Here is a 13879-nt window from a genome sequence, read left to right on the forward strand (position 1 = left end):
GGTCAAGCCGGCCCATTCGTGCTGAAGCATGAGTCATGCTTGGTACTGAATCCATAGTTTTAACCCTCAATAAGGCACAATCTACACTAAAAATTAAAGAAGAAAGGCTTACTTGTTAGCAGCCTTGTGAGCTTGTTCAATAAGAACAAAGGTAATCTTGTATTGTACGATCAGTATCATCAGCTTAACCAACTCCTCCCATAAATCTTTGCAATTGGCTATGCACATACCTCCGTTGTTCAGCCCCAAGTATGGATAGGGATCAACGTCGGACTGAAAAAAATAATAATATTTGTTTTTAAACTGACACGGTCACTAACACTAACATTAGAACTTAAGACGGGATATTTACCATGTTTATTTATGTCTATGAGTTTCCGATATTTCGGCACTGTTCATCTGTCATCATGGCGCTTGCAACAGTATCGAAATATCGGAAACTCACAAAAACTAATAAACATGGTAAATGTCCCGGTTTTATTTAGCTTTTTTGAGGGGGGGGGGGGGGATCATCGACTTCTCCCGTCCTAAGCGAGAGAGAGTATCAGACTCTTACTAACTAAAAACCACCCCGTTCCTACTCCTGCTTTTCGAGCCGGAGCCCCGGTAAACCCGCTAGATAGTCCAGTGCTCCTAAATAAAGGAAATAAAAACATCTAAAAATAATTAAGCAAAAATAACGATCGCCCCCGGGTGGGCTCGAACCACCAACCTTTCGGTTAACAGCCGAACGCGCTAGCCATTGCGCCACGGAGGCTAGTGAAGAAGCTTCCAAAATTTGTCATTACTCTCCAGGAATTATTATTAAAGACCCTATTTCTTAAGAAATTATACAAAAGTAAGTTAGTAAAGTGTCTTTTTGTTCATAAACAACAAAAAATAACAATTAGGAGATAATCAAGTACAATAATTAAATAGTTTTATGTTGCTCGTAATTTCCTATATTTACTATAATAACTCTAATCTTAAACGCCCCAGATGTCGTTGGTCTACAAACACACAAGACTATTGACCCGAGATCAATAACCTTATGTCAATCCGCTACACAAATCTGTGTATTAAGATCAATTTTTGATGGAAATTTCCATACAAGTAATTTTGAAAATCAAGGTTATTAATTTTGAGCCTTTCAGTACGGTAGTAGTATAATGTCACCGGTTTAAAAATATAGTTTTGAATGTTCAGTTTTGACGGTTGGCTATTGCTATACAACATCAATGTTGATCCGTCTGCGAAAGAATACGGTTACCTAGGGGCAAAAAAATTATAAAGAAAATTGGTTTTGTGCATAATAAACTCACAAAAACTACTTTTAAATATGTTTATAAAAAGACAATACCCGACTTTTGATAAAAATCTTACATCTGCTCAGCATAAAGGTTAGTCTCACTTTCACGCCTGAAAACTTAAAGAGATCGGATGAATAGTCCTTACAGTTATGTGATCTAGCCTACAAACAGAAGCTTAAAAATAAAAAACATTACTGAATAGTTAGTTTTCTTAATCTCGTTGGTCGAGTTTGGTCGCACACAAGTGCTACTGCCGACCTACAAGGGGTACCCCGGGTTCGACTTCGGGTTTACCGGGTCCGGGCAAAGTATTGAACTGGGCTTTTTAGTCGGATTTTGAAAATTTTCAGTAGTAGCACGAAGTCTGGATAATTTTGTACCCGGTACCTATGGCAATCTGCATCACCACCAAAGTTATTAGAGAACAAATGGGTCCACATACAACATAAATTGTAAAAAATAAAATATGAACTTACATCTTCAGCATAAAGGTTTCTCACTTTCACGCCTGAAACACTTCTCGGTTGAGTCTTTACAGTTATTGTAGCCTAAAACAAATAAAAAAAACATTACATAAGATTTTAAAGCGCTTCGTGACCAAACAAGACCGTATGTATATAAGGGATTTTAAACCGAAAGTCGCTTCGGATCTAAGTATCCTTCCTTGTGCGAACTGCTAGGGAGTCGAATTCTTTGCCGGAGTCACTGTTTCTTAATGGGTATAACCTGGGTGTCTTCAAGGCCCGAGTGAATAGGTTGCTTATGGGCAGACGTGCTCCATTTTAGGCCGCATCATCGCTTACCATCAGGCGAGATGGTGGCCATCAAATATCTGTGTTATTATCAAATAACTAGCTACTTCTGCGCGGTTTCACCCGCACTGCTCGTTTCCTTTTGATTGTGGCATGATGATTTATAGCCTTTAACCTTCCTTGATAAATGCGCTATCCAACACAAAAAGAATTATTCAAATCAGACCAGCAGTGCCAGAGATTAGCGCGTTCAAACAAACAAACAAACTCTTCAGCTTTATAATATTAGTATAGATGTATGAATGAAATAGAAAGCATTGACGTCATCTGATTTTTTACGTCAAATAGCAGATTTAATTCTAGCTAATATCAGCTAGAAAATTCGAAAATTAAGCATCTAGACCATCAAATCTATGTTGTATGAAAGTGTTATTATTGAATATGTTAGATATTGTATTGAAAAGTCGAAATAATTTATTTTTGACTGAGGAATCTACAAAAGATACAAGTAATTACTCATATCTTTTGTAGATAATGTGTTTCAAGACAATATATTAAAGAACATAGTAATTAGTTAAATGTATGACAACGGCACTAATATAAATAGAATTGAAAAAAAAGAAAGAAAGGACACTCGATATTGACCGATTTTTAAAATTCACTAAATCAGCGGTTACTGTTGTGTTTGTAACCATTCTAAATATAAATGAGACAGGTCTTATTTATAAAATTCATTCATTTGAATATTTAATAGAGGTATTTTTTTTTTTAAGCATACAGGTATTTTAACATTGTGAAACATCTCCCGTATGGTCTAGTGGCTAGGATACCTGGCTTTCACCCAGGAGGCTCGGGTTCGATTCCCGGTACGGGAAAATCTTTTTGTAGTACTATTCAATTTTTTTTTCTCTAGAGACAGATAAAAAATAATTTTCTCTATGATAAAATGAAAATTGTTAATAACACATAATATCAATTAAAATATTTTATAGATTGGTTATCCTAGGAAAAGAAAAAAAAAAATAATTTATACCACATAGGCCCCGGCGAGATTCGAACTCACGATCTCCTGTTTACTAGACAGGCGCTTTAACCAACTAAGCCACGGCGCCTCTGGTATCAATTTGCAAAATAGTCTTATAGTACACAATTTTACAAATTATTTTTAACTATCTTATACCTGCGTTTACGTCATAGATAATAAGTATACATAAATAACCTCACGCCTGTCTCCCATGGGGGTAAGCAGAGACAATGAAACGCCAATTGCTACGAATCTTATACACCTCTTTCGCTTCATCAACAGTCATCAGTCTTTTCATGCATGGCCCTTCTTTAATATATATTATTAAAAACGATGGACAAAAGCAGATTTACGAAAGAAATATACAAGGTGGATATGAATGGGGCCGTCTGTAGAGGGCGACTTAAATGGGCATACAGGTAATAAGCTAATCCTATTTCCTTTGTGAAAATTTAAGTGTGGGAGAGCCATGCTTCGGCACGAATGGCCCAAAACAACGCTTGCGTTGTGTTTCGTTGTGTGAGGGAAGTTACCTTAGGCCTAATTACCCAAATTTCTGATAATTTTAAATTCCTAACCGTCAAAAGGACTTGTAACGGCTTTGGTGTTTCGAGTGTCCATTGGCGGATCCGATTGCTTACCATCAAGTGATCCGTCTACTCGTTTACCGGCTTATAGGTACCATAAAAAGGTAAATTTGTAAGGTGTGTAGTCCATTACTTTGTATGTATAACAGAATCATACCTAATGTATTTTTTTAATCTTTGAACAGTTTCAATTCATGCCCCTATTTTAATTACATATGTATAACTACTAGATATAATATGTATTATAAAGCTGAAGAATTAGTTTGAACGCGTTCATCTCCGAAACAGCTGGTTTGAATAGGATAGATGAGTAATTTTTACTATTTTTTTAATATTCGTCTTGTAGATTACTATCGAAATCTAACCTAGATTTTGGTGTTAGATTTACAGTTTGATTCTTAAAGATAACATGAGACAATGAATTTAAATTACTTAACTATAACAATACATAAGAAATACATTAAAATAACATGTAAACATAAGCACAACATAAGATAAGTACATACATACATACTACATAATATCAATTTTTGATAAATAATTATTTATCAAAAATATTTTATCTCTAGGTACTCCTATTGATAAAATTCTTAATATTTGTTGTAAGTTAATTAATAAATGTTCGTTTATCGGTTATCAATTAATGCTTTAAATGTAAACAAACAATTAATATCTGCCGGGATTGCCAAGAGAATGAAAAGAGCTGAAAAAAAGAGCTGTTTTAAAAAGAGTAACGATAGAGTTTCTTGCTCGTTCTTCTCCATTCGAAGCTACACTTTGGAACGAGCGCCTAGCTTCACTGACAGATAGACTGACGGACAATTCAATTTGACGTTTCAAAAGTGCCTAATTTAGGATTAATTGAAAGAGATGCTTTGACTTTGACTGATGTGCTTCCTACCTGAGGGGCGCCTATAGATATATTTGTAAAACAATGACTGTAGTCACTCCAAACGTCATTTGGCTTTCAACAAATTTGCTCATAGTCTGGCAACTGATTGTAAATGAATAGAGAAGGAAAAAAAATGTTAACAAACAGACCGTAAAACCGGATTTTTTTACTTTTAGTCCCGAGCTACAGACTACCTAGCGGGTTTACCGGGGCTCCAGTTTAAAGCAAAAATAGGAACGGGTGGTTTTTAGTCAGTTAGAGACAAAAACTTATGTCAGTTAGAGACAGTCACTCTCGCCTCACCCAAAGCGGCTGCAATGTATAGCCGGTTCGATTCCCGCACGAAACAATTCTTTGTGTGATCCACAAATTATTGTTTTGGGTCTGGGTTGCATATGCATGCGAAATTGTATGTTTGTAACCGCAACGACGACACTACACAGGAGAAAATCCTATTGTAGGGCAACGTTTTTTTTTAAAAAAAATACCTACTATAGTTATTGGATACGATAATCGAAACCGAGACTCTTTGTTTGGCAGTCACACTTTCGACATTTGAACTGCAAATGAGGTAGTCTAATTTGACTAAAATATAATTAAAAAAAAACACACTAATATTTCCAAAAAATAACATCAACGTAAGAAATGTAATTTTTATCAACTATAAAAAGTATACACCACATAGGCCCCGGCGAGATTCGAACTCACGATCTCCTGTTTACTAGACAGGCGCTTTAACCAACTAAGCCACGGCGCCTCTGTGTCTCAATCCGAATTTTCACATAGTATTTTTTTTTTCAGATACATACACGTTTTATACATTTGTTTTTTATGATAAATATCAGAAAAGATTATATCATTTAAGTTAAATGGAAAGAGTTCAATCTCTAAATCATATTGTATAACAATACCAACGATCGATCCTGGCTTCGCATAACCGTACAAATACGATAGTTTCCTACTAGACAAATTCAATACTTTTATCGAAATATCAAAAACGTTACTTTTCTATAAATTTTGTAGGAGATTGCCACTTATGACGTCAATTTTTTTGGGTCAAATAGCATACTTACTGATGTGCAATTAGCTAGAAAAATTCAATAAATAAGTATATTGTCAAATTAATGAATGAAAGTACGATTATTTTGGGATATTTTATTATATTAAAATGTCAAAATAATTTATTTTTGACCTAGGAAACTACCAAATTGTGTGTGAAGTAATGTTTCTTTACTAAATTATGCAAACAATATACACGTAATTATATTACACAAATTCGTGACAAAATACGATGCACCTCAATCCAATGATGTTCCGGTAATAGTCACTGATGGCAATTGTGTCACTATTCGTCTGGAAGAAGCACCTAGGTACAAGGTACATTGTAAACTGTTTTTTTATCGCGACCGGTGCTTTATTCACTTTGTTAAAATCAAAGTTCATTTTTAAATGCATACATAACTTGAATCATCTTTATTAATAAAGTGTGACATAATCTTGCTCCGCGGGTCTCATAAAACAAAGTCGCATTCTCCTGAGGCCTGGATACTGTTGTCCCTACCCCGTGCCGTGCACTATGTCCCGTTGTATTCTCGTACTTACACAAATCTTTTAAACATACGCAACGGATTATTGTTGATGATTTGCACTCATAATAAATAAGTAGGTATAATATGAAGCCAACATTGGGAATATTCCCAATAGTTGCCGGGAATATTGGTATTTTACCACCGAATTTGGAAATAAAGTAGTGGGAATATTTCCATTGCACATCACTAGTCCCGACTGCTTAAATTTTACGATGACTTTCTTGTTTTAACTTTTCATTTTAATAATATAAAGAGACGCAGTCGGGTTTTTTAGTTTTTTAAATTACTTTTTTTAAATTTTTTTTTGGTTTTACCCCTTTCCTGAAGATAGATCTGATATATCTAGGGTCACTCTCGCTTAATCTCATTCTTAATCTTATCGACGGACATACAATAGTTGGCTAGAGAGTGCACAAATACTTCAAATTTGCCGCGCCAAAAATCCGCCAGCTTGATAAATTTTATTAGCTAGAGATAGAACGGTGTACTCTCACAGTGAGTACGAATCTGACGACACCTCTCGTCCTCATCCAAGCCGTTTAGGCTAGAAGTCATTGAAATATCGAATTTGGCGCCAAAAATCCGCCAGCTGGATTTTTGATAATGATGAAACAGTGTCACTCTCACAGTAAATACTGATCTAAATACCTCTCAAGTTAAAATCCATCAAGCCGTTTAGGCAGCTAGCGTACAATTATACTCATACATACATACATACGTTTCATACACTCGAATGATTTTCCCTAAATTTTCCTGCTTTTCTATTGATAATTTAAAATGAATTTTCCCTGCTATAAGCGTCACGGATTTCTGAGACTTTTCCAACGCATATAAAACTTTGTGAGGGCACATACGGTTCGTGCATTTCGGAGTTATGCGGTCCCGACTGGAACGAAGACTTTCTTGACTTAGGGTTTTTTTATATTATAGAATATTATAGGCAGTCGGGTTTTTTAGTTATATAAATTAAAGTATGTTTTTATATGTATTTAATAGTGTTTACACATTACTTATGATATATCTAAAGTCAATCTAACAAAATACCGAATAAAAACGATTATAGAAATCCTAAGTCGTTCAGCTAGAGAGTGAGAAATATTCGATCTTTTGTCAAAAATATTCTGATTTTTTATTTTTTGTATCCAATCACTCTACAATAAATACGTAATCTACGATACGTCTCAAGTCAAAATCCATCAAGCCGTTTAGGCTAGAGAGTAAAATTCGAATTTGGCTCCACTAAATCCGCCATTTTGACTTTTTTATTTTGCAATATCCAGTGTCACTCTCACAATAAATACGAATCTAACGACACCTTCAATTTTAAATCCATCACTGAGGCTGAGACGTGTTCAAACAATTATACATACATACATACATACATACATACATACATACATACATACTCTCGAAAAACATAACCCTCCTTCTGGCGCAGTCGGGTAAAAACATAACCCTCCTTCTGGCGCAGTCGGGTAAAAATACCAATGATCGATCCTGGTTTCGCATAACCGTACAAATACGATAGTTTCCTACTAGTTAAATTCAATACTTTTATCGAAATGTCAAAAACGTTACTTTTCTATGAATTTTGTAGGAGATTGCCACTTATGACGTCAAATTTTTTGCGTCAAATAGCATACTTACTTATCTAAAATTAGCTAGAAAAAATAAATGACCAATAAGATGAATGAAAGTACGATTGTTTACGGAGCCATATTTGGTCAAAATAATTTATTTTTGACCTAGGAAACTACCAAATTGTGTGTGAAGTAATGTTTCTTTACTAAATTATGCAAACAATATACACGTAAACATTTCTTTTGAATCTATCTATCTATTAATAAAACCGCATCAAAATCAAAGTTCTATCAATAACATGAATCACTACATAGTATAAAACAAAGTCGCTTTCTCTGTCCCTATGTCCCTTTGTATGCTTACATCTTTAAAACTACGCAACGGATTTTGATGAGGTTTTTTTCATAGATACAGTGATTCAAGAGGAAGTTTTATGTGTATAATATTGCACCATGCATCCATGAGAAGCTGGGACGGGTCGCTAGTTAAAAAATAAAATAAGTCGCCTCCGGGTGGGCTCGAACCACCAACCTTTCGGTTAACAGCCGAATTTAAGAGCCATTGCGCCACGGAGGCCGATACTGGGACTCCAAAAATAATAATCTCAGACTCAAATCTGTTTAAAAACATAAACATGACATACATATTATCACGCTTATCTCACATTGGAGTAGGCAGAGACAATATAACACCAAATATCACGATTATAGAGTAGGTACCTCTTTCGCTTTATCTACCACTGATTTTTTTTCAAAGTCAAAGTTAAATCATTTATTGCAAACTAAACCATAAATACTTAGGTACTTTAGAAACGTCAACAAATAAAGAAATAAATAATAGTCTGTCAGTCTGTCCGTCAGTGAAGCTAGGTGCTACTAGGTTATTTCAGTAATTGGAGTTTTACACCTTTCCTGACAACAGATCTATCTGATATTTGATACACACTTTTAATCTTGATGACCATACATATTGTGTATTTTTCCACAACTAATTCAATTATCGATATCAAACGTAAAAGCTTGATTGATGGCACAAAGCAGGAGTAGGAACAGGGTGGTTTTTAGTCAGTAATAGTCTGACACTGCCTCACCCAAGGTGGGAGAAGTTTGCATGGAGCTTAGAATAATGATGCAAACCCGACGAACTTTTCCCTGTTTTCCTGCTTTTCTATTGAATTTTTCCTTAATTTTCTTTGCTATAAACCTCACGGAGCCCGAGACCCTTCCAACGAATGCAAAACCGTGGAAATCGGTTCGTGCGTTCTGGAGTTATAGCGTCAGGAAGGAAAACTCGACTTATTTTTATATTATAGAAGATTATTTGTTGTCAATGTGTTATGTATGTACATGTATATGTACTATCTATACGTGTTTCCCACATTACTTATGATAAAAAGTAATTAACAAGAAACCGATTAAAAACTATTTAGATAACCTAATACTCAGTTTTATCTCTTGAAAATGTTCTGATAAATTATCTATTTATTTAATAATAAAATTAGGTATAAGTAATTAGATACGTATAGACGTATAAATAAAAATATACTAATATGTGTTGCGTAAAACTCGAAAACAGCTCGACTAATTCCGATGTTATTTGCATCACAGGTAAGTAGTACAATGTAGGAGAAGGGTAGCAATTTAGTTTTACACGAATTTACCTGAAACGGTACCGTATGTGATCCGTTTTTTTCAGTTCTGAAATTTCAATGAACTGATAATGTCTGACTTGAGAATTGAACCCACGACTAACCCAATTATTGTTATTGCAAAAATACTTTAAGTCAGTTAATAAAAAAAATAACCTACTTTGTATTTATTTACCAAAATAGGTCGCCCCCGGGTGGGCTCGAACCACCAACCTTTCGGTTAATAGCCGAACGCGCTAGCCATTGCGCCACGGAGGCGTTGATATCAAGTATCAAATATACCGGCCAAGTGTGAGTTGTACTGTTAAACGGAGAGTTCTTCACATAAGTTAGATTTTACTAAGGTCACAATTGCGATGGCTAGTGGATGAATTTAAGTGTAGGAGAGCCATACTTAGGCACGAATGAGCAAATGCTGATACCACGGCCTCACATAAAACGGACGTGAAACAACGCTTGTGTTTTGTTGTGTGAGAAAACAAAACAGACAATACTTGTAATGTCACAGTACATATGTATTTTAGTAACAAAATTCATCGGCCTCCGTGGCGCAATGGCTAGCGCGTTCGGCTGTTAACCGAAAGGTTGGTGGTTCGAGCCCACCCGGGGGCGATTGGAAGTTATTTTTACTATTTTTTATTAACGACTTTCAAGCGTGAAAATTAATGTTGAGTGCTCAATACTCTTCATTGCATCAGATTATCAGCCCAACTCGAATCACAAAAAAGGAGGTTTAAGTTCTTTTCATTGTATGTTTGTTCATCACTCCGTCATGCGGATTTTCAAAATTGTCTTTTGTTCTAAACATTCTGAGGTCTCCCATTGACACAACATCAAAGGATCTGATTGATGGGATGCATATGACCTTCTAGGGAACTCGTCAAATAGAGGGAGCCATACAGTGATTTTGGTATATTCATCTAGAATTGAAGCATTTTCAGTCAAAAAGTAACCTATGATGACGTTAGGTGGAACTGATGTCGTGACTACAAATGGCCATGGAACTTCATATCACATAGACATCACAATAAAGTTAATTTGACTGGATACAAACAAAGTAGTTGCTGAGTGGAGAATCGAACCGCTACACACTTTTTAGTTGCGATACTGAGTATCTGAGTTTGAAATAAAATACTTTTGCACCAACCGTAAACCAACTTCAGTAAAGTAGTTATAAATACTTTAAGAAGTGGGTAACAAACAAGATGTTGTCAACCTGCCTTCTCTTTTTTGTTTTCTTTTTGTCTTGTTGCTAATTGTACCCTAAATCTACAGTATACACCCTAAAATAGAGATTACCGTGGAAACAGGTTCATGCGTCTGAATGCCAGAAAACTTGTAAGTAAGCTAATGCGACTACATTCGTCCTCATGCGTCATCACATGTGTTCTATAATTGTGCTAATTTCTATGGCTTCCTACTATAAATACATTCCATAATCCCCTACAGAATTGCGATGATATTCTCAAGTCTCATATGAAAAGAGGTTGTCTCACAAGGAGTTTGGTTATTCTGATGCGCCGGAATATACCGTTTGAATTTTACAAAAAATAGCAATTATAAAAATGATCCTGTCGTATGTTAAGTGGTTCGACCACTTAGGTACCATATAATTATAAATAGGTAAATATTCTACTCACGCATTTAGGTATGCACTCCAACACCGTCGTGTTAATGTGTGGGACAAAATATCTTGCTCTAGCCAGGAGAATGAAGCCAAGCTGTATCTTCGTACCATATTCTTTAAGGTTACTGAAACAAATGTAATAATACTAGCTTCTGACGGCAGCTTTGCCTGCGTTCCTGTAGGATAAAAAAGTATCCTACCACCTAAGTCAGCTCATACCATGTCTTTATAAGAACTGCGGACTGCCTAAAAGGTTACCGGGGCTCCGGCTCGAAAAGCAGAAGTAGGAACGGGGTGGTTTCTAGTCAGTAAGAGTCTGACACTCCCTCTTGTTTCACACAAGGATAGAGGATTGGATGATTTTGCCCCCTCAAAAAAAAAAACTCCTGTCTGTATACCAAATATAATCAAAATCCGTTCAGTAGTTTCAGCGTGATTGACGGACAAACAACCAAACAAACAAACTTTCATTAGTGTGATTACTTCACCATCATCAGATTCTACATCAATCGGAAAACGAACAAAGATATGCCTCTTTCATCTTCATCATCATGCCACAAGCCATCTACTGCTGAACATAGGCCTCCCCCAATGACTTTCAAATCAACAGATCGATTAGAGGGATGCATAGGACCTTCTAGAACCACCATTATCAACAGCCACTGACAGTCAGAAACAACAATTTGTGGATCACACAAAGAGTTGCTCCGTGCGGGAATCGAAGCTGTGCGCGGCAGCCAGTTTCCCAGCCACCGCACCAACCGTGCAGTCTACAGTAAAGTATGTTAGTAAGTGTGGGAGAGCCAAGCTTCCGCACGAATGGGCCAGCTCAACCGGAGTGATACCACGGCCGAGCAGAAAACCGACGTGAAACAACGCTTACGTTATGCTATCATCTTGTGAATAAGGCTAATCAAGCTAATAGAGACCCAATTCTACTCTCATCCATTTCTCTAATACTCAAATCCTTAATCCTCAAATCCCTAATCCCCTCAAAGGCTGCCAATGCACTTGTAACTCCTCTGGTGTTACAAGAGCTTTGGTCACCTCTGCCTGTGGACAACCGTACATGGGAGGTTCCAATTGCTCACTGTCAAATGATCTGTCAGTTCGTTTACCAACTTATATCATAATAACCCCCAAAAAGCCCGGTAAAGTATTTGTAACGCCTCTGGTGTTTCAAGTGTCCATGGGCAGCGGCGATTGCTTACCATCAGGTGATACGTATGCTCGTTTACGGCGTGTTCCATAAAAAAAAAAATATACCATAACAGATCATCATCATCATCATCATCAGCCTATAGCAGTCCACTGCTGGACATAGGCCTCCCCAATTGTTCGCCACTTTGCTCTATCACTAGCGACTCGCATCAAGCACTGCCACACACATCCCGCGCAGATCGTCAACCTGTGAGGGGCGTCCACTACGTTTACCGATAAGGCGGTCTCCACTCCAGGACTCGCTTACCCCAACGGTTGTGGGTTCTGCGGCTAATCATGGCCGGCCCACTGCAAATTCAGCCTTGCTGATCCGGTAGGGCTAGTCGATCACCTTGGTTCTCTGCCGAATCACTTCGTTTCGAATGCGATCCGGAGAGAATACCGAGCATAGCCCTTTCCATAGCCCGCTGAGCGACTTTGAGTTTGTGGACCAGTCTAGCCGTAAGTGTCCACGTTTCGGCACCGTATGTCATTACAGGTAGGACGCACTGGTTAAAGACTTTCGTCTTTAGGCACTAATAACAGAAATATGATTACTAATTTAAAGTACAGCTTACTCAGAAATTTCGATTGCTATTCGTCTAAGCTCTTTGCTAGTAGCCATAGCGGCACACACTTCATGAGCTTCTTGCCAAGGTATGCAAGATGCAGCCTATTTCTCATTTGCTGCAGAGCCACCAGCGAAGGCATGACCGGGTACCTGACGGCACCCATGGTCGCTTCCTCGTCATCTGTACAGAAAAAATAAAATATTGTGAACTATTTTCTGATCTTCGATGATAGATCAGTGATTTATCAGGATCTTGGGCCTCAGTCTGCTATTACAATTGTGTCAGAATGGTCGATCACTGAGCAGTGCAAGAGGGACGGAGCTATGTAGGTTGTATAGCTCAGACTCCGAAAATTTCTAGCGGTTCGCACAAGGAAGCGGGTGGGATATCCACCATGAAACGGTGTCGCCGCGCCCATTTTCTTGTGGTTCGATGATGGAAAGGACTAGGGGGAATCAAGTTGTGTAATTCCCCCGAGAAACAAACATAGGTACAGAGTACAAACGAACTCCTAATTTTCACATTTATAATACTAATAAGATTTATCTTTTAAAAGGTGAGATTTTACGCAAATATGTATACAAGAAAATTACCTTCGTCGTTAAACATCTTGGTGTTTTGTTGAAAAAATCAAATTCTTCTGTTTTTAAGTTATCATGAATTTTGTTCTGTTTCTGCTGTGTATCGATTTTATAACGTTCTCCGATTTACTATTTCATTTCTGATCATTTTTCTTACTGTTGCTTTATGATCTATGTTTATTTATTTTGTTATTTAACGGAATTATTTTTAATCATGGTGTCATTGGTTTTCTGGTAGTGACAGAATATCGAGTTGTCAAAAATTGTGTTATTATTTTCTTTATCGAATTTTTTGGTTTTTACTACTTCTATGTTAAACTCTTTTGTACAACGTTAAACTTACTTAGACCAAAGACCAAAGACGTTGGAAAAAAGGAAGTAGACATTAACTAAAAGTTACGGTTAGTAGACATTAACTTTTAGTTAATGTCTACTACATTAACTAAAAGTTACGGTTTACTCACGTAAATTAATGGAGAAAATCTCTACTAGTTTCGAGTCACAGAGGGACTCTTCTCCGGAGCTGCGGACTACCTA

General features: G+C 36.7%; 6 non-coding genes across 6 annotated transcripts; 2 read left to right on the forward strand and 4 right to left on the reverse strand.

The window, feature by feature from the left end:
* Positions 1 to 684: 684 nt before the first annotated feature.
* Trnan-guu (transfer RNA asparagine (anticodon GUU)) lies at positions 685 to 757 on the reverse strand. The gene has a single exon. It is a non-coding gene; the product is annotated as a tRNA-Asn (tRNA).
* A 2087-nt stretch (positions 758 to 2844) lies between these two features.
* Positions 2845 to 2916, forward strand: Trnae-uuc (transfer RNA glutamic acid (anticodon UUC)). The gene has a single exon. It is a non-coding gene; the product is annotated as a tRNA-Glu (tRNA).
* A 163-nt stretch (positions 2917 to 3079) lies between these two features.
* Trnat-agu (transfer RNA threonine (anticodon AGU)) lies at positions 3080 to 3153 on the reverse strand. Its single transcript has one exon. It is a non-coding gene; the product is annotated as a tRNA-Thr (tRNA).
* Positions 3154 to 5227: 2074 nt separating this feature from the next.
* Positions 5228 to 5301, reverse strand: Trnat-agu (transfer RNA threonine (anticodon AGU)). Its single transcript has one exon. It is a non-coding gene; the product is annotated as a tRNA-Thr (tRNA).
* Positions 5302 to 9547: 4246 nt separating this feature from the next.
* Trnan-auu (transfer RNA asparagine (anticodon AUU)) lies at positions 9548 to 9620 on the reverse strand. The gene has a single exon. It is a non-coding gene; the product is annotated as a tRNA-Asn (tRNA).
* A 281-nt stretch (positions 9621 to 9901) lies between these two features.
* Trnan-guu (transfer RNA asparagine (anticodon GUU)) lies at positions 9902 to 9974 on the forward strand. The gene has a single exon. It is a non-coding gene; the product is annotated as a tRNA-Asn (tRNA).
* The last annotated feature ends 3905 nt before the right edge of the window (positions 9975 to 13879 follow it).

The sequence above is a fragment of the Spodoptera frugiperda genome, chromosome 22 (genome assembly GCF_023101765.2).
Source record: "Spodoptera frugiperda isolate SF20-4 chromosome 22, AGI-APGP_CSIRO_Sfru_2.0, whole genome shotgun sequence".
NCBI classification, from domain to species: Eukaryota; Metazoa; Arthropoda; class Insecta; order Lepidoptera; family Noctuidae; genus Spodoptera; species Spodoptera frugiperda.